The sequence below is a fragment of the Cuculus canorus genome, chromosome 2, assembly GCF_017976375.1.
Source record: "Cuculus canorus isolate bCucCan1 chromosome 2, bCucCan1.pri, whole genome shotgun sequence".
Taxonomy (NCBI): Eukaryota; Metazoa; Chordata; class Aves; order Cuculiformes; family Cuculidae; genus Cuculus; species Cuculus canorus.
The window spans coordinates 118,151,182-118,178,193 of NC_071402.1; the positions used below are offsets into that span (position 1 = coordinate 118,151,182).

General features: G+C 40.6%; 1 protein-coding gene across 1 annotated transcript in view; it reads right to left on the reverse strand.

Annotated features, from left to right (window-relative positions):
* The window catches only part of TRIM71 (tripartite motif containing 71), a 55,322-nt gene that overhangs the window by 26,486 nt on the left and 1,824 nt on the right, over positions 1-27,012 (reverse strand). The window lies entirely within an intron of this gene.

A 27,012-nucleotide genomic window follows, 5' to 3' on the forward strand; every position in this document is an offset into this window, starting at 1 on the left:
AAATATTCCAAGTGTAAAATTTTACTAGCTTAAGTACACATGTTTCAGAGCAGGAAGAAAAATTACGACATGTTGAGGTTTCATTTGGGATTCCTCATAAATGAGGAACCTCAATTACGGAAAACCCAATTTGGATTGCATTGAAAGAAAAAAAAAATTAGTTTGCTCCAGATTCAGGCAGTAGTTTCTAAGAGTGTATTACATACATCATATCAGGGTTCCTCAACTAATACTATCGAATTGTACGATCCATGTAAAAAATAATCATTATCTGCTCCCAGCATAGGACTTGGCATGCACACTGGGGTATCTCATTCAGAGAAACAATGCTGTCTTTGAGGATCAAAGCTTTGCTGCTTGTAGGAGAATGCCAGACTAAATCTGTCAGATTAATACGCTTGTTACAATTTCTCTTAATTTTAAGGAGGCTTATACAATCACATTTAATGAAAGACTCCTCATGGAAGTGCTATCTTATGAGTGCAAGTGCACTATTACTTCAAATGAACTCTAGTATTTAATGTTTGTTTTGGAAGACCTAGCTGTCTTAACAGCCACAGGGCATTTCAATAATCATATAACAAACATTACTGCAGGTTACTCTTTAATCCCTTGCAAGTGAATGAGTAAATTCCTGTCCATCTATCATATAATGACACGGCTCTACAGTTACTGCCAAAAAGGGACTGTAAATCATAAAAGAAAATTGCTTAAGAATAATGAGATCTGTTCTGGGACATTAGAAGTGTTTACTCAGAATAATTTTTTCTCCATCACTACACAACAGTGAGAACAACAGAAAAACTTTGCTTACAAGCCATTAACACAAAATTAGAGACATTTTTATTTTGATCTGAAGATTTCAGACAAGTTCTGATGGGACAATCTGAGTATGCCTTCATATATGTCCAGCTGTTTGCCTCTGACAAAAGCAAGAGAAGTATCAGAACTCTAAATTAATCACTTACCCGCTCCAGACTTATTTCCAGATTGGCAAAATACAGGTACAAGCAAGTTTAATGCTTACATCCCAATCTTCTCCCAAAGTGGGATTTTTTCAGTTTTAACACCCAATTTTCTGCCTTTCCATCACAGATTAAAGTGCTGCACAGTGTCCTTTTCCTCATGGAGAGGAAGTAATACCACTTTCCTTTTTAATTTGGGAGACGGGGGAAGAGATAAGCATTCTGGGAAGGATGTTCAAGTGAAAACTGAAGACGACCAGAATTACTACTCATTTAAACTACAGGGTAGAATCAAAGTGCTTACAGACAATGAATAAGAAAGCCTAACAACCACACTTTGTCATTTTGCCATAGACACTGTTATTGAGAAGTAGGTTTGGGTCTGGGAAAGTGAGGATAATCTTCCATTCAAGGTTTAAGTTATGATTGATGCATGCATCCTATATTTAACCCATTCCACAGGGCATCTCATACATCTCATGCAAAGTATACAATTTCATACTGCCACTAAAATTCTGTTGTAAAGCATTATAGTTTTGGTCTAGCCAAAGAGTGGTTTGGTACCACCTTGTCAGGGTTCAGCGATATTTCTAGGAGTTTTAAATAATTTGAAAGCATTCTGAATTTTTAAAATGTTTAAATATTTTGAACCCTTTGGTGAACGCACCAGCCTTTTCATAGTTTCAAGCATTCCCATAACAGCTTTAGGTGGCTTCTACATTTTACAGGCAAGTTAGCCTTACACTAAACTTCAACTGTAGCCTTGTTTGAGCTTTAAATCAGGATAATGTAAATACAGAAGGCTTGTTCAATCATCAGTGAAGCTATCCAGGTGGAACTAGAGGGGAAGAGTCAAATGACTCACTTTACCAAAGGAAGAAGGAACATCTAAGAAGGTTAAATCCTTACCCATTTCCTTAAGAGAAAAATATGCACTATTCTTACTACAATAAAACCCCTATTTTATTACAAATTCACACTGTATTCTATTCACAGAGAATACAACTCTGAGGAAGAGACCATTCTTATAGCGAAAGTATATGGAAGCGTACCATGAAGACCCACACTAGAAATACACTGACAAGAACTGGCAGGAGTTTGACTACAGTTTGAGTACACCAATTCACCAAAAGGCTGGGTTTACACTAGATACAGTTCCTTTTATTTCTCTACCTTCCCCACCCCGAGGGAGGAAGCAGGTAGGCAAAGCAGAAGAAAATTTCTCTGCAAAATCAGTGGAAAGCTTTTGTGAAAAAAGTGTACGCACAGATCTTGCATGTTAAGCTATGATCACTCATTTTTTTATGTAGTGCCAGACCAGCCCTGCCTCCTAAAAAGAAAGTTTGAGGAGATCATAGAATAGAATTATCCTCTCTAAAAAAGAAAAATACCTTCTGCAATTGGGACAGAAGAACAAAACATGTTTAATTGCATTTCCAAGCGCAAGACAATTAACCTATTGAGTCACATCTGCTTGGTCAAAGGACTTTCACAAAGCTACCTGTCTGTCTCTTAAATATTCTTCTATGTAGTGTTCACTAGTACAGGAGCTCCCAAAGACCGTATGCTGAACTGAGAAGAGGAAAGCCAGGATTTTGGACAGTTGCTACGCATTTCTTTCAGCAACTGTGTGCACAGTGCTAAGCAATCTGCTACCATTGCTAAATAAGTTTAGGTTAGTTTATTCCAAGAGAGAAATGGCTTATTGGGGCAGCATAATAGGCGTGTGATCGAAAGCCTAGGGTGGAACTAAAGCTCCATAAGTTACAACAAAGATTACAGGAAAAGCTACATCTCTGCCTTTGTCCTCTGCCGAAAGGTTACCGTGCTGCACCCCGCATACCACCTCTGCTATCAGAGTCGTGGAGCAGCTTTAAGAGCCACACACAGGCAAGCACCTCTGTTAGCTTACTACCAAGACAGACCTACTGCATCAGGAACATCGCTTCCTGTAACTCGGCTTTCAAGTAATAACCAGACCCACTGATTCACTTAAGATTTAATGAGATTACAGCTTGAGGTGATTTGACTGGAGACCATAAAAGTTTTAGGAGCCCATCTGCTCTGCAAAACCAACCTCTCGCACACAAGCCCGGGTATAAACTGACCTTTGAGAGCCGCAGCCAGTGTAGTTCGGGCAGGAATCAAGTCCGATTGGTACTTGTGATGGGCAAATAGCCCAGACAAAGCCAGAGATTTCCACTGGAAAGAGGAGTTTCCATATGCATCAGTACTCAGAGGGGAGTTGCCATATGCATCAGTACTCAAGGGGAATCTTTCCAAACAATCAGCAGCTTTTTCATTAAGACAAGGCTGGCCACCCTAGGGTGCATTCCCCACCATTATCACACCATTAATAGCAAATTCAAATTGTACCAGTAATGGCTGCAAAATTATCAGTACTAGAAAAACCTAAAGCAATATTCACCGTGTATATACACCAAAAGGCCATGATAAAAATCAAATGATGCAGAGTTGCGGGTTTTTTTAATTAACCAGAACACACTAAAAGCGTAAGTCACCACTGCCTTCCACTTCACCTTGCACTTCCATTCCCCCACCAAGAGCAAGCACACACATTTTCAAGAACATTTGGTTATATCTGGTATTTCCCAGAATTGGATTAAACATTTGACTTCTCTTCCAATAAAAAAACCAAAACCAATTTGGAAAGACTGAGGGCAGAACAGGAAAGAGCTACTGTTTTTACTCTGTTACTTTTTACAGACCTGTAAAAAAGCAGCACTTCGGCAAGACTGCTGTTAAAATGCTTTAACTCTAGATGCAAATACTGGACAAAATATTCACACTTTGTTATTCTAAACCTGAACTTGTTAGCTGTAGAAGAGTCGGTCTCACTGGACAGCTGTATTTTGTAGCATAAAAACCCTTAGGTGCTGTTATTTTTCCTTTCCCTTGTAGGCTGAGATGTTTTGTTGTTTTGTTCTGGTTTCAGTACCAGGCCTCAATATGCAAGTTACATCTGGAAACAGACAAAAGCCAACTGCCCAGCAGTATTGGAAAATTAAAACATTGGGTCAGACTCAAACGGACTAAGAAGCCAAAGGTCAAAGCAGCATTAAATCATTAGTTTCCCAGCTGCCACCAAGGCATGGAGGTGACCTTTGATTTTGTAAGAAGTGGTCCAAGCAATTTTCTGGTGGCAATATGGGCAATCTGGCACAGTGGAATACTATCCTTAAAAATGGTGGGTGGGAGGGAAGGAGAAGTTTAAAGTCTTGCTGGCAAAGATTAAACTAATCCTTCAATCTCTCCAGACCAAATCTGCACTGTGAAGCTGTAAGTGCAAATGATGAATATGAAATTACCAACTTTGAAATCCAAGACACTCAAGCATTTGAATAATTCCAGTAGCTTTTATTCATCTGGCAGAGACAACAAGTAGAATTTAAGAACATAATGAATGCATTGCAGAGAATACTAGAATATTGTATTTCTTTCCTGGGATGTTTTAAATTTTCAGAAATCATGGTGGAAAGCAGTTTACTTAGTTGCTTATTTTTAAAACAATACATCTGAGATAGAGATCATGCGTGCTCAGACTAAGGAGGACTGGAACACTGCATTTAGTCTGTTCCTATCTCTATTAATTATAGCTTTTTATATAGCTGAGGTGCCAGTTTCTTATTTCTAATCTCCATGAACTTAAATTACATCTGCTACTGTCCTCTGTTTCTGACTGGTCTTACAAAGTGCCCTGCTTAACGTCCATGTCGTACACACCGAGTTCTGGTCTAACTGCTTCCAAGTTCCTAGAAAGGGCTGGTTTTACTGCTGCTTGGCAAAGAGTAGCACAGGTATCAAAGGTGTTTCACAAACAACCAAGGTACATTTGAAGAGTATGTTTGATCCTCCATTAGCAGCTAAGCACACGCACAAAACATGCAAAACCTGTTTGCATACAATCAGCTATTACGATACTTCTACGTGTATTTAAGACATTTCAAGCAATTTCCTTAGTCTAAATAGAGTCATCCAGCCCACAACTTATTCCAATGACCACAAAAGAATTCAAAGTAACTGCTTTCCTTTGTGTTTCAGGGAGCAGCAAAGTTGCCTAAATACAACCTAAAGAGCCCCCCTCCCCATCTCATGGGCCAATGTTCAAGGATTAGTCAGTAGAAGCTCTTCACCTGAGAAACTAAGTCTCAGCAGCAACCTTCGGCATGAACTAGGTTATTGTACAGCCACAACTCGTCGTGGTGGGGAGGAGGGAAGTAGTGTTTTCAGAAAACTCCCATTAGGCATTAATGACTCGAGTCAAAATACATCCCTGTGCTGCCACCCAGCCAGACGTGTTGGGTTTGGTTTGTTTCTTTTTTTTGTTTTTGATACAATCAGTATTCACACTGGCAAGGTGAAAAGCATTACCAACCCTTAAACACCTCAGTGAAAAAGGTTGGGCAGAACAACCTCTCCTCCCACACCCTTTCTTTCTAGGAAATGTTCAAGATCAGACAGCCAATATAAACATAACATGTTCTTACTTTTATATACAGGTCACAGAGCTAACCACAGGAAGCAGGACTTTTCTCCCCCAGAGAGCTAATTTTATAATACTCAAATCAGAAATAAGAATTTTTAAGAATATTAAGTCTACTTTAACAACAAATACTGCCAAAACAGAACACTGAGAGGCCATACTGATAATTTCTTAAAGGAAGCTTCTTCAAAACTCATCCAGTTGATAGATTAAGAGATACAGATGGACAGTTGATCTTAAATCCTTTCTGCAGATACCCAAATTCAGGTAGCAGCAAAAGAGCAAAACAAGACACCAGAAGCCTCCTGTTACAGAGACCTGGAAGACATTTCCTCATCAAGACCTATTAGAGAAAGAAAAATGCTTGGTTAGCATTCTGGCTTACTCAAATTAGCACAAGCTCAAATTCACTACCAAGATGCCATGTTATCCTCGTTTCAAGCAGCCTGCATGTGCCCACTGTTTCCTAGATAGAGGATAGGTTCTACCACTGCAAATTTTCATCCAAGAGAATGCCCAAAACTTCTATCATGTCTGCAAGCTGCAACTTGAATGGACAGTTTAGCTGTTAATTAACTTACAGTTGTTGCTGCACTACCTTTCAAGATCCTACAAGGGGTGCGAGACGAGCAAAGCTAGAGGCCCTGCTAACAATAACTATTCCTCACATTTCTGTTCTCATATAAACAGGCCAGTCACTAAATGAAGTTGTTTCAGATTGCATAATAAGGCTACTTCTGGCACTGCGTACTAGACTGATGCAGTTTCTGCCACAAACTTATGAAATTCAGCTACTCTTTCCTAAAAAGATATTTTTTTTTAATTGCTTGAGGTAGAAATAAGACAAGACTATGCTCTAGAGCTCCTTAGGGGTTCAGGTTTACTCTCTGGACTATAACCAGCAGCCGAATGCTGGACCAGGAATGTAGGTAGTCATTTGCTCTTAAACAGAACATAGCACGGGAGCTGAGCAAGATAGGAACCATCCAGATGACTGACTAACCCTGATCTTGCTGCAGCCCTATCCTAGCTGCCCTGTGAAACTGAAAAAAAAAATCTTCCCTGTTTATGCTAGAAAAAAAATATTTTCCATTAGACATCCATTCTCATCTCTATAAATGTACTAGAAGCTAGGACTTCAAGCTTACAGTAGAAGACAACCACTCTAAAACTTGAAACCATTCATAAGAAACTCTCAAGAGAATTACTAAGGCAATGATTTTCACAAGCATGCAGCCTCAATGAAAGCAATGCAGAAATAAGCCAACAGGCCACTTTTTTGATTGAACAGGGTAGTAACTGTCAATACATTCCATCGAGGTAACACAAGAAAATACTGTGAGTGGATGCTGCTCCTCATCTTTGCTGCTGTGCCTCTTTATCACTAGAGCCAGATGTCAGCAGGGCTAGTGGAGAACACAACAGCCAGCAGCAGAAGCCAGGGACAATTGCCTGTATGTTCGGGTGTGGTGGTCAACAGCAGCTAAATCCAACTCCTGTCATGCAAAGTCTTGGGCGTGGCTGAAAACACTCCCACCCCTCATTAAGTTCTGAGAAGAGAAGCTAGGAAAGCCATATGGCTCTCCCCACTTAGCCCTAGACCTCCTATGCACAGTGCCAGCACCATCAGCCTGAACCCTCCTTCAGTGCAGGTGGTTTGGCTTACTTTGCCTATTGGGAAACAAGCAACATCTCCAAAGCTGTGTTCTTGTGAAAGGCCCTCTTGCCTCCAAATCCTCTGTGACATACACAAAGCAACAAAAAGATTGTTTCTGTTATGTGGTCGTTTTGCTTGGCCCTAACATCCTGCTCAGGGAATTGAGAAGACATCACTAGTCATCACAGTTTTCTGAGTGGATGATCCCATAACCCTACCTCTGAGCAGGAAACATAATGGAATTTAGACATTCCTCCAAACCAAGTAGTTAACAAAAGCTAATAACCCCTGCAGCTTCAAGAACAATGGGCTATTTTGTCTCAATCTCAGGCTCCATGGGCTTAGTGGATGGGCTTTCTAGTGGCTGTAGCTCACCACATGGGACTCACTAAAAGCAGAGCTTCCAATCTGTTCACTTTTGCTGAGAGAACCACATCCAGTTTTACTTTCCAGCAGACCCTTGGTCTAACTTCCAGCTTTGTAATTTCTGCTACTCAGAAACATGCGTTTAGGCCTGTGCCTTAGTAACAGTTCAGTCTCTTTTGGAGACATTTCAAGACTAGCACAAAGCGCTCTCAGGAACAGGCAGACACTTCACTGATCTGAGCAAGGCTGCGAGCCTAGAACAGCTTATCAGCCACTATGTTCAGAGGCACAAGGGAAGTTAAAATTGTTTTCCAGGAGACGTTAGTCCTACCACTAGTTTCTTTCCTGCTTGGAGAAAAGCAAACGTTGAGGGTGGAAGACTACCTCTGACGTAGCCTCACAAAAAAGTTCTATGAGAAAAGAAAACAGACCATGGCTTTCATTCCATTTGCTTCCTTAAGCCTCACTCTCCGACCTGAAGCTGCCATTAACGCCTTAGCAGAGGAAGCATAAGCCAGAGCAGCCTTCTCACAAGCCATGCTTGGACATAGTAAGTCACAGAACAACTACGTCAGACAGAAGTGAAATTTGAGGTCTAGAGGTCTGCTCCTGGGAAGTTTTTTTTCAGCTGCCAACCACAGGCAGCAGGGGAGTACACAGGCCCGTGGGTGATTTGAACAGAACAAGTATTCCTTTCTGCTATCAACATAATCTGGGACTGGCTGGCAGCAGACCCTTGTACCTTAAAGTCAACAGCTCCCTTAAAGGCATAACTAAGATTCTGTCAAAGACAAACATGGAGTTTTCCCTATTAGAAGGAACCCTATATGACCTCATAAATACCTTCCTTTGCTGGCATTACTAAAACAAAACAAAACAAAAGTAAAAGAAATTACGTCACATACAGTATCTTCTCAATATGAACTTACCTATGATGGAAATACTGCAGATTGATAAGACTAATACAGCACTCTGACTTGGTAGATCAGTAGCTGAAAGCCTCAGCTAAGTAAATGTGACCTTTATAAGCTGATCTTGCTGGAAGTTGCATGCTCAAAAAAAAAAAAAAAGTATTTCCAGTGAAACAGAGGCACTCAAGATGCTTGAGATCTGGAGCTAATACACACCAGGAAGGGATTTCTTTTCTTGGAAGAAGGGAGGAGTCAAGGAAAAAAGCTTACTAAGAATGTTAACAGCAGACATTAGATATAATTTCTTTGCATTCCTTCCCCCCTCCTTTTCCTCCCATTTTTTAAAAACAGGAGCAAACTTGCGAGTTAAGGATTCTGATCAATGCAACATGTTAGGAAAAGAGAGCAGGAGGTCAAGAGGAAATGATTAATCCTCTGCAGAAGACTGGCAGGATGGGTCCTGGAATGGCTTACCAGAACAATGCCCCCACTAATAAGCAGGTCAAAAGATCCTTACAGTGAACAGAAGCCTCAGTTACACTGTACATCAATATTCCTCCCTTAACCCAAAGTTAATTTGTTCATTAAAGCCAGATTAAGAAAAAAAGTGTTGAATTAGACAGGTGAAAAACTGTGGTGCCAGACACAAGGAGCTAAATCTGAAAGGATTACAAATGTAACTCCTCTGAAAGTGCTGGAAGCTCTATTCTAAGGTAGTATTTGCAGAAGGTTTTAGTAAACTGAGGCAGGAGAGAAGAACCCACTCTTACAGGTTTCAGTTGTAACACTGTGTTCAGCTCATGCCTTGGAGCGATGCCTCTCTCCTCGATAAAGGCTGCTCTCCTGTTAGCAGCATAGTGTAATGTGCTGAAGGAAGAAGAAAAAGCATTCAAATTCACTGCAAGCAATACTTTGGACTTCAAGATGCATGTGGTTCAAGGTTTACTGTAAGAGATAGCTTTTTAGTACTGTGGTTTCACGGTGTTAAAACAGAAGCAATGCACCCCTGAGAGACTCTCAGCTCCAGGTGATCATCCCAACGCCATGCCATTCCTCCCCTCTAGTTTAGTCAGCATTAAAAATCCCCAGGGCTGCACTCTGGAAGCAGCAGGGGGAAGTCAGCTCTACTTTTTAAGAGATTACAAACTCATATAAAGCATTTATCAACTCCATGATGCACCACATGGTACCAGCCACAGATTTGGGCTTGCAAATATGCAGTGGGAGTTTCACACCTGCTTCAAGGCTGACCCCAAGCAAACCCTCCTATTAAAAAAGCCACCACCCTATGAGCTTCCCCCCAGTTTAGTCAACACTCACAGAATCTTTAGCACCTTTAAGCACCATCAAAAAACCGATCTGGCTGGAGGTTATAGGTGATGGGCAAATTGATGGTAAAGCTGCTCACAAGTCAGCTCAATTCCTTAACGTGATTTGGTCAGGGAAGTGATGGGAATGCTACCACACCAGTATGAAAACCAGTGCTGAGGTAAAAGCAAGTGGTGGGAACAGCCAGGCGGGGAGCAGGAGAGCAAGAGGGGCTCGCCCCTCCTCCCCGCAGCAGTGAGCACTTGGCTGGCTGGGGCCACTGCAGAACCACAGCCTGAAGGAGCAAAGTGGTGGGGAGGGAACGCCCTCCGGCAGCATTGCTGATTGCCTTTGTATCAGCAAAACAGACTCCATTTTGAGGAGCTGGAGGCACATTCGGGCCCAAACTTCAGCTTCCGATCACTGGGAATTAAAAATAATAATAATAATAATAAAATTGGCAGATTTGTATTAGCGCTTTCCAACACGGGCGAATGCCCACAGCATTCCTCCCAGTCACATGCTGCTTCCCAGTATAGTGAGCATTTATGCCTTAAGTCCACCTCCCCAGTAACTGAGCCCCCCCCTACCACCCCACACAGAGCTATGGGCCAAATGCAGGGATTTCACAGCATGACCCATCCTCAGTGGGAGACTGGGAAGGCAGAAACTCAAAATCTCTCTCTCAGCATTCACCACATTAATCAATTATTCAATCCTAATGTATTTCTACATATTAACCTGCATTCTCCTCCCCAACCCCGCATTCAGCGGAAAAGTGCAGAGTGTAGGACAGTACACAGGTTTCAAAACAGGGAGGGTCTTTGGCATTAGCAGGTCATTTCATCCATGCCTCCTGAAATCAGTCTGAAGACAAAGCTACAGTTTATTTACAAGCATCTTCAGACCCTAAGTGGGCTCCATAGCTCTTTTGGTTAAGACAGAATCTAGCTAATGCCAGTTTACACCAGTACAGAAGCAGCGTTACACAGGCACAGTCTATTCCAGTTTGTCACCTCTTTCAGATTTGCCAAGAATCAACAGATGTTAGGCCACAAATTTATATTAAATCAGTGAGTGGAACTGAAATTTTCCCCTTCGAGTCTGGAGGAAATCGAGTCAGAGTTACTGAATTAACTTTTTGCAAATCTGCTTTCTTAATTAATCCACATTTGTTTTAAAAGCACTCCTTTAGTTTTAGGCCTAAGCTACCCCTTCTAAAGCTAATTCTGCAACACAGTATTAAGAGAGACTGCCTTGAGGTAGAGCCTGTTCTTATCACACAACCTAGACAAAAGCTTCAGAATCTTTGTTTCCCAGCACAAGCCAAAGAAGCCTCAGAGCTGGGTTAGGTTATGCATCTCTGCACAGGACTGCAACCCAGTTTTCAACAACACAGTTAATGAAAGCTGAAGCTCCTGCAAGCCAACCAGGTTACTTTCTGCATGTCATTCACTAATACATAAGACAACCCTGTGTGGCTGGATCAACATGCCAAATACAAGGATACTAAAAAGCCAAATAATTGTTATCTGGACCTCAGTGCACGTGCAGAGTTCAGTGCAAACATCCATTTTGCTCTGCCTCCCCACACAAAAGCCAGGAAAGTGGATTCCAAAGTTCAAGCACTGTTACTACAGAGAAAACATCGAAATGAAACCCAGAATCTCACTCTAGCAATGTTTCCACAAAATTTGAAGGACTAAATTCTCAGGCACCTCTGTCACAGCAGTAATATGAAGACTATTCAGGCTGCACGTCCTAAGCCTACGTACTTATTTTGACCTTAATTCCACGGCTCTTTAAACCATCACAATAAAACAATAAAATGCAGCTTATACATCTGCTGTCATTCACTGCAGTATACGCCTGTTAGAAAATGAAATTGCTAATAAAGTCTCAAACAGATAATAGTAGTAACCATTTTTAAAACAAGGAGTAACAAGAGCTTTCTCCTCAGTTCCTTGCAGTTCATTATAATACACAGTAGCACCTCAGAACAGCCAGACACACACAGGTTGTGATGTAAATGCCTGACAGCATGCAGATGTTTTAAGGCAATCTACTCCTATTTTGTGTGAAACAAGATGCTGTTGAAAGGGCAAATCCATTTAAACTATAGCTGAATTTCACAAACGGGATCAAGTCACATTGCATCTCCCCCAGCTGATTAACCTTTAAAAACAGAACCATCATCCCACATTTGTAATGCCATTCTTGAGTGGCATAGATTGTCATCGTCCCAGCCTTCATCCTGCATTTAAAAACTATCAGAAAATGTCCTCAAAATAGAACTACAATGTCCTCCATCTGCCCCACATAATTACTTTTATCTTGAAAGTCACCATGTTTATATCACAATCCCCATGAAACATCAAGCACTGCTCAAACCCAAAATCAGTTTTTAATGCTGTCCCTTTTAATGCAAGTACAAAAGCCCAGTCTGCTGTCAATGCAAACATTTTATGGAGCTGCAAACCTCCAAACTCCACCCAGAGCAACACTATCCTCTTTGAAACTTTTCCCAATGGCTGTCTCAAAGCAAAAGCCCATTAAAAAAAAGTTTATTTCACCAAACTGGAAGTTGTACAAGGGGAAACAGTCCTGTGAACACCACCATATTTAACTCGTTAGACTTCTCAATTTTTTTTGAGTTTGACCATTTCACAGAGGGAGGGAGGGCAGGCACGTACCAGCCCTAGCCATGATTGATTTAAAAACAGTTTAGGGAAACAGGCAGAAGCAAGTGCAGGGCTTCCTTTCAAATTTGAAAAGAAACATATCTTGCTGGCCCTCCGGTCACATTCTGTGCTGTTTTTCCTTAGGACCATCTAAGCAAGACAAATGTAACCAGTATCCAGGCAGCAGCTGAAGCCCGAGCACTAGAAAGGCACTTGGGGGTGGGGGAAGGAAGGGAAAAGAGAGAAGAGAAGAGGAAGCCATTTGGCTATAAAAAAGGATCTTTCTTTCCTGTTGAAATGCAATGGTAGAGTGTCAAAATGGCTTAAGGGTGGGGAGGTCAAACATGTTTTGAGATGTTAAAAACTCTTAAGCTTTGTCAAAAAGACTGAAAAAAATCTTAAGGTAGGTTTTTGTTCTTCCATTCAAAACACTTAGCCACCATAACGGCAGCAATTCTGAAATTTCCATTACCTGTTCACTTTTATCACAAATTAGCCAGAACTATTCAGTTAATATGTTAGTCTAATGAATAATCTGCCTCTACAAAAACCTTAGTGAAAATTGCCGTTTTCAGTAATTTTCAGATGCCCCTTACTTGCCAATCCTTCCTCCTTCCAGTAAGCTTCCATTTTAAAAATCCATCACTCCTGCTTACACTGACTCTGCAGTAAGGATGCTGGAAAATAAAGACACTAAATAGAAGTTTTATTAATGACAAAACATCAGCACTCGGCACAACAGACCTTTCATCTGTATGCATCAACTAGGTTTCTTTGCTGCTAAACAAATACATATTGGGGACCTCTGGGACTGTCATATTACTTGCCATTTAAACCTGAGAATGAAATTTCAGAGCTGTTCTAAACCTTATGATTCAAACCTAGACAACTAACAGTGCTTACAAAAAAGTCAAGATATGAAATAAGGCTTAGTAATGTTTGTATAGCATCTTTCACCCTTTTCCATTTCCCTACTCTAAAAGCTGTGAAAAGGGTGCATACGGCTCGCACAGTGAAACATTATTTGCTGTGGCTATAGGATGTTTAAGCATCCAACTAATTTTCTATTTTGTACTACAGTAATTTTTTTTTTAAGTCACGATAAAGAATTTAGTGATATAAAAAAGAGCCACTGGGGACCAGACTGGCACCACAGACACGCTGCTCCTCTCCTACTGAGGAGGAAGCCAGGCTTATTCTTGCCCCCTCTTGTGCCAGTCACTGAGGTTCTGCTCTATAAAGCTGAACAGCTCCCACAAGACACTCCAAACCACTATCCCAGAAATCAGACTTGAAAGTTCATTCACAGGAAACTGGATTTACACCTACCTCATCTTTGAATGTGCACACAATACATATAAGACTGAGCAAAGCCACTTCTCCACCATAAGCCCCCACACTTGAAGGAGCTTGGGCAGAGGGTGTAAGACAACTACCTTTAGGAAGAAGTTTTGAGATACAACTTCTGAACAGATGCTGGAAACCCAGCTCCTCTATCCCCATCCTGGGGCTTGAGTTACACACCAAGAAATTAATTCCATTTGCTAATATAGAAGTCAGGATGTTGTTAGCATCCTGTCAATCCCACTCAATGACTGAAGTCCTCTCATGTTCTACAAGCACCTTGTCTCTGTCTCAAGTTTCTATATTCCACTACAACTTGCTGCTCGGGGTAAGCATTCCACTAACATATTACAGCCATTACACACCCTTTGGACTAAAGGCATTACTGCTTTGCACCAGAGCTGTTCTATGGGAAAAGCCCCCCGAGAAGTGGCAAGTCAGACTTCTCTTTCACTCAGGCAGGCTTTAAGCAGGAGGTCTTGCCAGAAGAAGCCTTCCTAGCACTGGGTTGGACTGACTTAGAGCACTAACCCAGGGCTGGGTTCATAACTGGCAAATTGACTGGGCTGAAGAAATCACCCTTCTGTATACATTCTCAGGAATAAGATTTACTGTGCAACCCGCCAAACACTTGGCACAACACTGCAAGTTTATAGGAAAAGGCAAGGCTGCTTACAGCACTAAAAGTCATTTGAGTAGAAGCATGACTTCGTTCTCAACTGGGAAGTCTTCTGGAATTAAGGGCTAATTATTATAATCCCACACAATATAGGCAATACTGAAGCTGCAATTTTTAAACAATTTCTTAAGCCAGCTTCACTTAAACCACTATCATAAACATGGTCAGAACCTAACATGACTCTTTCCCCAACTCTGCAGAATCCAATATTTGGTCAAAATTGTTTACTTGAATTTGGTCAAAACTAAGATGTCAATCTCTTTTTAAGGCATAACAGCTGAATTCCCCCACCCCACCGCACCCCGTGCCAGACACTTCTTTCAGATGCCAGCACTGTTACCAAACTGTCTAGTCAGCTAGTCTAGCAAGGACAGAGGTCCGTCTTAGCCTAGTATATTTTTAAGGCAGATCTTTCTGACCCATCTCTGTGTATGAGAGTCACTGAACCAAGTAAGACTCCCCTCTTCCTCTTGTTCCCGGGTAGGGACAGTAAATGATTTCCATACACAACCAAGTCTACAGTAAGCAATATTAAGACTCACCACGCAGCCAGATTATTCAGAAACACAGCATCAGAAGTATCTACAGCATCACAAGTAACTACAAAAACTATTCTTAAAAAGGTCAGGACAACGAATAGCCAAGAGATGGCAGTGGTTCTATCTGGTAAACAATAATACTTATTATTTAGAGCATTCTAGTAGGATAGGAAGTCAAGCGGCAAAGGATATATTGCAAGAAGCACAGATTTTCAAACTGATCCTCTCCCCCATTCAGCTGTAGCCTAGTTAAACTGAAGAACCTCTTCAGGCACCAATCCAGTTCCTGGTTAAGTCAACTTGCTTTAAGTAGCACTATACCACTAAAAACACACGGATTAATAGTAAATGGGTGCTTCTGTACAGGGTGGCAATATTTTAGTGGTTTAGTAGGCTCCAATAAGTGACAGCATTATAAGAAACTGTCTGCAGTTTTTAGCTTGACAAAGAATTGTCAGCTTTAAAACATATAAAGATTTTTCAATTTGACATATGTTTATAAAAAAGGAAGAGTAACTGTGTAAATCAGTACTTAAATTTCACTTGGCAGTTAAGCTAGCCTAAGGAAATCCCAAGACTGTCTCACCTCTGAGGTTCTAACACGATTATCGAACACTGGAAGATGAAGTTTCAGTTCACATGTTCAGTGCAAAGGTCACAAGCTCTGCAAGACCATGATCAGAAACATTCCAGGGCAGTGTTGCTTAATTCATGGCAACAGCTTTATTTAACAAAAGCACTCAAGGAATGGTTTCCCTCGTAACTCCATATGTGATCAAACATGAAATAAGCAAGCTTACTCGGAGAAGTAGCTTCTTTGACCACATGAGAGCTTGCTGTTTTGAGAATTTGGCTAGTTTTGGGGTTTTTGTTTGTTTAAACTTTGGTTTATAAAAGATCTTTCATTCTGAAAGCAGTTCTATCTATTTGTAGCAAAAAAAAGAGCCATGATCTACACATTTGACAGGAACGTCTCCCCTGCTTAAACAGGTACATGAAATGGGGAAAAACAACCCACACACCATGATATTCTGACTCTCGGAGAGTATCTTTTAAGAACAGCCATTTGCTCCTAGTGAACTGCTGGCAACAGTTTGCCTGGGTCAGACAGGGGTCTCTAAGAAGGAGTTTCCTTTGTTAGATCACACCGCTCAAAAACATGTGCTACTTCATTAGAATATATGCATCCAAACCAAATTACTAGATTTACAGACATGGAAGTCACCTTGGATTACTCCCCCTCCTTAGGGCAAGGCACTATAGAGCTGTCTGTCAAAGTATCAGCCAGGGGAGCCAAATGGAAACTTGCCAATCTATTTCCAAAGTCAGTATCCACTAATATAGGTGGCAACTATTTCTTTACACACACCTTGGCTGGCATGAAAATGAATCTAAACTTCAAACGATAAAAACATTGATGAAAACACTGTCTTCTCTAACCAAGACTATAATAAGTTTTGTACGTTATATGGTTATCTTCAGTTGAGACTATGTTTATTTCTGTTGCTCCTATTAGGAAACTAATGTTCAAGAATATAAGACAGGATACCTTCAAGGCTTCCCCGTTATATAAATTAAAATAGAAAGAGTTGTAGACCAGTTACTCTAAAACTATATACTATACAGCTCCAAGGGACTGGAGCATCTCTCTTACAAGGAGAGGCTAAGCGAGCTTGATCTGTTTAGCCTGAAAAAGAGAAGACCTTGTCAATGCTTATAAATATCTAAGGGGCAGGTGTTAAGAGGATGGCGCAAGACTCTTCTCAACGGTGCCCATCAGAACAGACAGAACCAGGGGCAACAGGAATAAACTGAAAGACTGAAGTTCCACTTTACTGTGAGGGTGACAGAGCACTGGAACAGGCTGCCCAGAGAGGCTTTGGAGTCTCCTTCTCTGGAAATGTTCAAGACCTACCTGGACACATTCCTGCACAACTTGTGGCAGGTGCACCTGCTTTAGTAGGGGAGTTGGACTGTATGACCTCCAGGGGTCCCTCCCAACCCCTACCATTCTGATTCCATATTTTTTCTGAAAAAGCCATACTGTACGCTGGTGAAGAGAAAACAGTAGTTCTGACAGGATACTAGTTCAATACAGTATTCCTAGATTGATTAACTGTCACGATTTATCTTTCATTTAGGAAAAATAAGTCAGTCTTACTGTGCTAGCCAAACCCTTATAAACGCTACATAGTACACACACTTAGTTTTTGTAGTTTTTGTGGTTATAAGAGCCAATTGGAAACGAGTGAAAAATAAAGCTAATGAGTAGCTTAAACGCCCTAAATTACTTACTTCAACAATTATAAAAATTATGGCTCTTTCTGTAGTGTATTTATATGATGTGCAGCATCTACGGATGAAACATGAAAATGAAGCTATTAACTGGAAGAACTGTCCAAGGCAATCTTTTTGTTTGAGGTTGCAAAAGTAAGCTTAATGTTAACCTGCACTTTTAAATTAAGCTTCTCCCATTTATACTCTTAATGTAGAAAGTCTTTTTGGCATTGTTGCCAACAGACCAAGATAGGAACAGTACTACACTAAATACTGCCAGTGAGCACATACTACTTGAACTCACTTCATTGGCTGAGAGGTATAGGAAAATTAATGAAAGAACTGACAAGGAAGCTTCCAGGTGAAAGAAGAGCCTTTGGATCCAATCCAAGCCCGAGCGTACAGTATGCCACTACAAGCTTAAGTGGCCATCCAGAGAGCCCAACTACTCCAGGCTTTGCAGAAAGATGCTGACCTTACTCATATCCAGTCATCGCCAAAGGGTCGTGCAAGAGGGAATGAATGTATACATTATATTAATTTTAATCACAGTGCTTTGGAACTTGCAGAATCTCTAATGTCTCACTGGAAGGCCTATCTTCCTGGGTAATACAGAAATTTTGATTAAAACTAGCAGCATCACATGCAAATCAAATCTGACAATTGGCTCCCTGAAAATATTATTTCCAAGAGTAAGCCACTCTGAAGGGGTTGGAGCTTCCATTCACTCTCACATGGGCACTGTGAGAGTTTTTCTGCCTGTCTTTGGTATAGAGATAAATAAGTTAGACTGGCTTGACCTAGCTGCTGCTATTTAGAGAGAAACCTTTTTGAGTCAGAGGTACTTACTGAACTACTTTGCGACAAGATGCAAAAGATGGGATAATATCACCTTTGTCAGAAAGGCAATAACATGAAGATAAAATCATGTTTGTTTTGACAAGTCACAATTGCCTAAAACCTACCTCATCAAATATATCAAATTTGTATACATTTGTATGCAAATCTGTTATGCAATGAACCTCTCCGAAGAGTGGTCTGAGGTTTGGAGTAGGCAGCTCTCCAGCAGCATGCCAATTACGCAGTCAGCTCATGGCCTCCCGGCTTGTTGCCACTCACGCTAGACTGCTTAGCCTACCCACTAACCTCCATACTAACTACCCACCAACCACCATACAAGGGAACTCAAGGGAGCCATGCTTCAACAACAGAAAGTTCAAGGGTTCGTTATCTCTGATCTAGTAAGAGAAAACAAGTAATGCTAGAAGAGCTTAAGAGCTACCATGCAACAGTACTGTCAATTAAAATACGTGTCACCTTTTGGAATGCTGTCATCAACCACCATTTATATGTAAGACTAATTCCTAATTCTAATCTTATCAATGCTTCTATGATATTGTGGGGAGAAGATATAGTGTTATGACTTATACTTAATAAAATTGTATTAAGTACAAGAGAATAAAAAGCAACAAGAGTATTACCTCTTACTAGACACACACATACTTTACCATTGTATTAAGTACAAGAGCTGCACTGGAAAGACTGGAACCTCAGTATTCCAGCAATTCTTTTGTATTTCATCCTCTCCAATTCTGTAAGGTTTTGATATTGTTAGTTTGGTTGTTATTTCTTTCACGGTAGAATCTGCTCTAGACTACTGCCTAACACTTCTAGTTCTGAATTTTTCTTTTTTTAATATTTTTTTTTTAATTATTAAAATTATGAAATCCTTCCTCTCTTCCCAAAATATTTGCCCATCCATTTAAAAGCCTTTTACAGAAGAAGCTGACACTAAATGCATTGTGTTGGGACACAATTGCAATATTACAGCTGCTTCTACAGTAACTAGAGAGGGAAAAAGTTAAATTTGCCATTTGTTCAGTCTAGTGTCCAGTCAATTGAATACAATTCAATAGATAACTGAATTATCTGCACAATATTTTCTATAACTTGCAAGCACTTCAGTGGGAGACTCACAATTTGCTTTTTCCCCTAAAAATAACCATTGTTCTCTGAACGGAGATGGTTCTCACAACAACTCTGGCTGGCTTATGTAGCAGTCATCAATTAAAGAAAATCTGGTTTCCAATTTGCTCATCTAGCCACAAAAACTGAGTTCAGGACACACTCAGCCAGCTCATTTGGCAACTAGTTTCTTACAGAGAAGTCATGCCTTTCTCAAGTAACATCCTTCTATGGATCAAGTATTCCTGAAATTTGAGTGACTTTGTCTAGCAGCCTGCAGACCCCCTTTCACGCTCCAACTTCAATGTATTAAATCCCCAGTGCCTTTGGGCACACCAAATATAGCAGTGGGGGTGGGGTGTGCTGCAAGGGGGGTGGAATTTAACTCTCTACCAGTATTGCTTTCAAAGGAAAAAGGAGGCAGAAAGCATGATGATTCTTTCCATTCTTTAGCAAGTTTTTCCTCAAAGTAAGTGACTTGCTCTGCCTTGCATGTATACGTGCTTACTAAAAACACTGTAGAGCTTTACAGTTGACTTCCAAACCACAGAAAGGCACAGCAACGAGCCCCCTAGAAGCTACCTGATCTTTATCTCTTACATCCTCCAACACCTGACATTGCATTATTTAATGTTTACAGAAGATCAGGAGTAGTAAGTAACCTTGTCAGGCAACAGGGACCAGTACCAACTAGTTCGCTGGCGATTCAGACTGCCTACGCTACCAACCCTCACATCAGAAAGCGGCATTCTCTAGTTCCTCGAGGCAGAGCTATGTTGGATTACAAAACCAAAAGGCATCCGTAATGCAGACAGCTTTCAAGCTTTGCTTGCACCAAAGATTTAAGGCTAGGGATTTTTATATTGTACATTTAACTGTCCGACCGTGTGAAGGGTGGGAGTAGTAAGAACCACCCAAGTGAAGAGGGAGGAGAAAGGGGAGGATTTTAAACTTTGATAGGTGACATTTTCCTCTAAGTAACAGTTTGCCTTTTGTTAACCAAGAGCAGCTGAACAAAAGGCTGTAAAAAAGAAAAAAAAAATCAGTCTTCTAGCACATGCCTACCATTTTCGACAGCAAGTACCTAAACATGTAAACAGAACCCACAGAACTCAAGAGAATGTGGGACAAGGCAAAGACAAAGCAACAAGCTCTAACACTACCATCTAAGCATCTTGTTGGAAGTTCAATTTCTGAATCTCAGGCCCCTGCCAGCCTTTCGAAACTAGTCAAAGACAGTATTTGGTGGTTCTGTACATCTACGATACCTTAACCAGGGAAGGGAAATATTTACAGTAGATAGTAGTTTATAACACCAGCTATCCACAAAATGTATGTATGAGATGGGCATGCAATACAAGCAAACAACTCAAAGATAAGGTTTAGCAAACTTGACAAAATACGTTTAAATATGTTAGTTATGCATGGGGGCCAACATTAAAGGGAAAATTATGCAACACAAGTTTAGCTATTACCTTTACCTCACCAAAGGACCCTTCTCCTCCCCAAAGCAGAGATCCAAGGGCAGGCTGTTACTATTCTGACAGTCCTGGAATGTACAGGTACTGAGAGGTGCCCTGATGATTACAAGTGTGATCTCAGTGAAGATTATACCACAGCAACCAACAGGAGTTAAAACATAACTACTGAGGTAACAGGATGACAGCAGCCTTTGATTGGGTTAATCTGTTCATTTCAGAAGCACGTTTAATGATGTCTCGCATTTCTTTGTTCAGTAGAGACCACTTCCACTGTAGCACCAAAGACACACCTCACTGTCCCCAAAATTTTAAATATGCAGCTCTGAAAAGTGACTTTCACTCATTGCTAGTGAGACAAATTTAACCATTGCCTCAATAGCCTACCTGCTGCTGGAAGGTAAGCCATTTTCTCCAAGTCAGCACCAGTGCAAAAGCATGGTACAAAGTACCCAGAATCATAAAACAATAAGCTTCTTATTTGAAGTTTCCAGTTCAGGTCTTAGTCAAAGTACTTCACCTACACATGTACAAGAACTGCTGACCAGAAATCATCCTATCCAACAAGCTCACCATCTAAGGTTTTAGAAATGCATGTTGCATGCCCAAGTGAAATAACAGGAATGAAGCTCTTATTTCTTACAGCTGAATGTGTAATGATGAATTAATTCTTGTGAGGAAGTGCCAGTACTTCACACATATCCAAGAGGCAGCACAGAACACACATTCTTAAGCCTCATCTGTGGGTTTTACTGAGTTTTACTCCTTTTCATATTAAAGAGCTAGAGCATTCAAAACTGAAAGAGCTAGAGCATTCAAAGCTGGTCAGCATTTTCAGTTCCTAAATGAGAAGATTATCAGCTAGACTCTAGCGTCCAAGTTTTTGTTATTTTGTTGAGGGCTGGTAAAGAGGAAAGTAGCTTAGAGTCAAAAGAATCTTAGGAAAGAAGTACTATACTACTCCTATACTAGTCATATACATTTTTATTTCTGTAAGATGTGAGAGAGAAGAGGGAGAAATAAAACCATCCAAAGAAGCTTTTGAACTCAAGTTAGAAAACTGTTAGCAGGTAGTACTGCTCAAATCTTTAACATGTTTTTGTTCTATTAGTGTGACTTCCAAAATGGATTTGGATGCAACAAGCATAATTTGCTAGGTAAGAGAGGACCGAACCCATCCCACCCACATAGCCCTTCAACAAGCACAGCCAGAGAAAGCAAAAAACAGCCTGTGGAAGGAGCTGAAGCTATGCTTGCAATGGAAACAGCTAAAACAAGGATGTACGCCTAATATATTTTAGGATCAGGGATATCCATCCATTACATCAACCAATACTTGCATTGCCAGGGAGCAGCCTCAGTCCCACCCAGCATTTCTAATTGAGATTTGAAATAAGCACTAAAAGCATTACTAAAACTGATGTACTACATAATTATGATGCAAGACTATATTTATAACTGCTCTATTGAAACTGGATTACAGCTAAAGACAATAAACCCCTTCTGTGAAATCTTATCTGTGGTAACATTAGTCTTGCATTTGGTGTATTGTTCGTACAGCTTAAGATCTGTGCTGCTCTCAACAACATCGTGATTCTTGGTCTGATGGAAAGACACCAATGACTTTGCAGGAAGGAAGGGAGTATGGGAGGAGAACTAGGAAGAGACAGGGTCAAGACAGCATTGAAAGAGGAATACCTTCTTAACTTTAAAAGAGAGGAACTAAGTAGTTTCCCTCTAAGGAGGCACGGTTTATGAAGAATGTTTACATGCTCGGAAGATTTAGCAGAAAGGAAAAACTACACATGATGCAACATTTCATCACTAAATCAAAGCAAAACTCAAGACTCCTCCAAGTTGGGAGCTACAGTTTTGCTAAATCCCACATCTTGAAGTGAAGTTTAAGGAAATTAAGTTCTTAGTATAGAGTAGCCTAGTTTCATGCCTATTTATTGTATTTGCATCTCCAATCCTATTTGCTCAAAATTATTGTAACCTCAGAGGTCTATGCTGCAGCCTGCAAGTTTCTACTCTTTGAAGAAAAGCATCAGTATCAATAGATGTCCTTAAAGTAAAAACAATCTGTTCGGGCAACTCTCATGCACAAAGCATTTCTGCTTCTTCCAGTTTTGTAAGCAAAAAAAAAAAAAAAAGTGTGAAACTAGAGATTGTTAAAACCCTTCATCATTTTAAAGATTATAAATCCACATTACACAGACCACATATGAACAAAATAACTCACTGCTCTGCCCTTCTCCACCAGGAAAAAAATTTAAAAGGAACACAAATATTAGTAACTGAATGTGACATTTTGTCTTCAGATTGGGCACCTGCATGTGCATTTGGTATCATAAAAGAAAGTATGACAAACGAAGGGAGCATTAACATGAAGTATATACAGTTTCTTACATATACTAGAAGTGCATATTTCTCTAGCTGACACATACATTCTCCCATTAAGCTGAAGCTATAGCAGCCACAACAGCAGTAACACGATAAAGTACTACATATTAAGACCACTACCTGCAGGATGAAATAGAAGTTTTCATCCCTGTTAAGAGGGTAAAACCCTCTAACCATTAGAAAAGGAACAGCAGGAGCCTGCATCACATTTGTATCACAGACTTAAGTTTCATATAAATAGCCCTTGAGCAAGAGACACAGATGTCAAGACACAGGCATATTCCCTTTGTGTTAGCCAACTGTTTTGGTGAGATGAGGGTGGACAGTGCTAAGAGCACCCCAGATTAACGCTCAGTGTTCGGCAGGGATGGCAAGCCATCACACAAAAGGGACTGTATCTAACGTAGTCTCTCTTCCCAGCCACATTATTCCTCCTTCTCCCTCATGCCAGTTCAGTTCGTGCCAGATTCCGCAATTCAAATAAATTTATACCAATACTAGAAGAAGAAGGGGAAAAAATTTTTCTACCACACTAAGTGAGTTAAATTGGCTCACAGAAGCACGTCCTGAGTGCACACAACTAAGCCTGGTGAGCACAGAGGATGAAGCAAGATACCTTTCCTTGAGCAGCCATAAGATATTAAAGCTCGCTCCCTGCTGTGAAACCAGAGCTTCACCCTACATTAGGGCAGCTTAGGTATAAATTCAATCAGCAAATTTAACCAAGGTACCAGAGAAGTAGCTTTCATTTCAGCTGACAGTTACATGCTTGAACACCTTCCCCTATACACACAAAACATGCCCTCAAAAGTTGCATCTTTTAGTCCAATACAAAGAAGAAAATTATGGTTTTGTAGTCTAAAAAGACAAAATTCAGAATTCAGGCAACTCCAGAATTCAGTAGAGCAATCTAGTTTTAGCCAGTCTCGTCCACATGCACTGACACCCCCATGAGCCATTTCAACTCACCGATCTGGCAAGGAAGTTCTGAGATTGTGAATTAATCTGATCAATGAAGAAGCAAGCTGATTGAAGCCAGACCAAATGCAAGCAAAAGGAAAGAAAGCGTGGCTAAGGTCAAAAGGAAAAAGAACTTGAAAATCCTTTTTATTTTTTGCAGTGGGGAGAGAGCCATGGTGCTACAGGGCTTTGCCTTGTCTGTGAACGACTTCTAAAATGGAATCTGCAAAGCAATATGAGAACTAGGGGGTCACAGACCATTAAGCTGACTGAACTTGGCAACTCCACACTTTCCCTAGAAAGTGTTAGAAGTCTGCTGTTGAAGTGTTTTGACCATCCGCCACTGTTATCACCAAGCGATACTAAAGCATGTAACAGCTGAGTTGGAATAAAGGAAACCCAGCATTATTTGAGACTTGTGCCCTTTTCCACTTTCTGCAACAGCAAAGTCATTTGAAACCAAGTAGTTTATCTACACAAGCCAAGCATCCCACAGCTGTTCCAACATTTTTCTAAGGAACTTGGTTTGACTTGCACCCTACTATTGAGAATTCTGTGAAAAGAAAATTAAAGGTGCTCTTTCAGTCTGAGAGATGAGACATTAAGCACACAGTAACATATCAGCTTGCATATTGGATATAATTGTGGATAAGACTAAGGTAAAAACCTTCTTCAAGTTCGAAGTCCTGATGTAGATACTTTTGTGACAATAACATCCACTTACTACTGCAATGTTGGTAATTCTATCCACACGATAAAGGTGGTTGAGCAGAAGAAAGTTTTCAGGGTTGCACTACAAACACTGCTACATTTGTAGATGCTTAATCTTTGCTTCAAAGCATTTCCCTTGCTGCCTTGATAGCGTTTAATCTGAGACAGTGAGGTTCCAAGTGGTAAGCAACCAGTCTGTGTTTAAAGAGCAGCTCTATGACACAGATTAACTTTTGCCTTTTTTCTTTTTCAGGAATAGTTTCCTTTCTTTCCCTTCATGTACCGTTGTAGTATTTGCAGGCACCAGCCACCCTGAAAGCAGTGCCCAGGGTCCACTTCCTTTCATGTTTGCCACTATGGTAATATACAGTATTTGCTGTTGTCAGTGACTACAGGTACTCACAGCACACAACAGTTTGCTGTTGTTTCACACAAGTCAACTCGACTGAGAACACAGCCAACAACTAACTAAAGACTGTTCCAGACATCCCCATAAAGACCTGAAATCTGCAACTCTTGGCACTGAAAGGATGAGCAGCTACACCGATAGTCTCACAAATTTATAGTCTGGAGACTTAGAACACCCAGGAAGTAACCACCACCAGTGGCATTTCCCTCCTAACTCGAGGGAGTCTCAAAATGGGGCTGAGAGGAGGGAAAATCATGGGGAATGGACAGTGCTTTGCAGGAGGAAGAGTGGAAAGACCAGAGGGGCACAGAACCAAAGGTAACAAGTGAAGTAGTCATGCTGGAAGGACATGAGTACCATGATCTAGGTGACGAGGTAAAAAATAAAGGACCAGAAACACCTCAGGGACAGATTCAGAGTCAAATTTCTAATAAATGATGTCAAAGAAGGTGAGGAGGATACATCCTGGGGAAGGATATCTCCTCATCCGAGGGAACTATTATTCTAGCAGCTTACAGGTGAGATCTACCTGTGCTCAAACTTAGCTGCATGATGCTAGCCCAAGGGAATATCCTGCTCTGTCACAGCTTTTATCCACTTACATACTGAGCAGAAACAGAGTTTTTAACTACTAAAACTAAGGTTTTAAACTACGACTCCAGCCTTTTATTTTAGGTTGGTTTTAGGCTATAAGACAAGCAAAGTACTTAGTGCATCATTTAAGTACCCTCTTGGAAGGCCGCCTTTCTATTACCTTCCTTTTATGAGGCTGTAAATAGCATTCTTAGAATTAAACAAGCAATAACCCTCACAGTTTTGAAGCCACCCTTTCTCAAAAAACCTGTACACCTCACCCATGCTTCTCAGAAAAATTTGCAGTATAAACTGTTCCAAACAGTCACAGCCTCTCCCAAACGTTTCCCCTTGAGTGAACAATAAATACTTGCAAATACTGATCATGCACACCCACATTAAGGAACCACCAAAACTCACTAATCAAGAACAGCAGCAGATCATTAATTTGCAGAATAAAAGCCTTTCTCAACAGGAGCTGAAGGCTTGAAAATACTCACTTGTTTTAAAGCAATTTCTAGGTCTACAGGATGCAAGGACACCCAAAACCAATTCCAAGACATGTACTCCTTCCAAAGCACACTGCTGAAAATAGGACATTAGGTTGTGCGAAGTCAGGTAACAAGCTTTTTTAGAAGTACCTCTAGAAAAGCTGAACAGTTCTTCCCTTCCCAATTTCAGCTTTAAAAGTCTACAGAATACCTTAGAGCTCCTGTCCCATCTACTCTTCACCAAGTAGATGGAGAACATACCTGCTTTAGAAGATGGATATTATAGCCCTCCATTGTTTCATTTCACATTTTAAGAAGCTTTATAATACTGAGAAGACAAGAACTAGAAACTTTTGAGTCCATACCACAAATCCAAAGTTACAGTCCAAAACAGACAGCAGAAATAGGTTTAGTGTAGTAAGAACATCATGCTTCATTTCATTCTGGGATTCAGTACTACACATGTTCTTTAGAAAGCCCCCTAGCAGGAAGACACTTGGATGCCACCAAAAAACCTGTAAGGAGCCCAACTGCCAGCAAGGTTTTGGTTGGTTTGTTGTTTTTGGCTTTTTTTGTTGTTGTTGGTTTTGTTTTTAAAATCTTCTTTCCCTTCAAAGGCACCCCACTCCCAATTTAAAGTGGTTTGGGGTTTTTTTCCCCCCCACAAAATTTATACTTTGTTCTTTGCCACTAACAATCTTAAGAAAAAAAGAAAAGCTCTTCCAGAGCCTTCTAGAAAATCAGTTTAGAGGTACGGTTGTATTAGAGGAGCTAGAAAAGGAGTCCTAGCA